The 220-nt window shown below is 47.7% G+C and overlaps 1 protein-coding gene across 4 annotated transcripts in view; it reads left to right on the top strand.

Annotated features, from left to right (window-relative positions):
* Ppp1r16a (protein phosphatase 1 regulatory subunit 16A) overlaps window positions 1-220 on the top strand; it is a 26110-nt gene that overhangs the window by 18282 nt on the left and 7608 nt on the right. The window lies entirely within an intron of this gene.

The following is a 220-nucleotide window of genomic DNA, read 5'->3' as shown; positions in this document are numbered from 1 at the left end:
CACACACACACACACACACACACACACACACACACAGACACAGACATACTTAAAAATTTTTTTAAAAATCTTTTTTTAGTAGGCATGGTAGCCCAAGCCTTTAATCCCAGCACTCAGGAGGCGGAGGCAGGTGGATCTCTGTGAGTTCAAGGCCAACCTGGTCTAGGCCAGCTGGGGCTACAGGTAGACCCTGTCTCAAAAAGACCAAAAGGTGTGCGCT

Source organism: Nannospalax galili, unplaced genomic scaffold (assembly GCF_000622305.1).
Source record: "Nannospalax galili isolate Female #2095 unplaced genomic scaffold, S.galili_v1.0 scaffold717, whole genome shotgun sequence".
NCBI classification, from domain to species: domain Eukaryota; kingdom Metazoa; phylum Chordata; class Mammalia; order Rodentia; family Spalacidae; genus Nannospalax; species Nannospalax galili.
The sequence above is the reverse complement of the archived record's forward strand: the minus strand, read 5'-3'. Positions and strand labels throughout refer to the sequence as shown.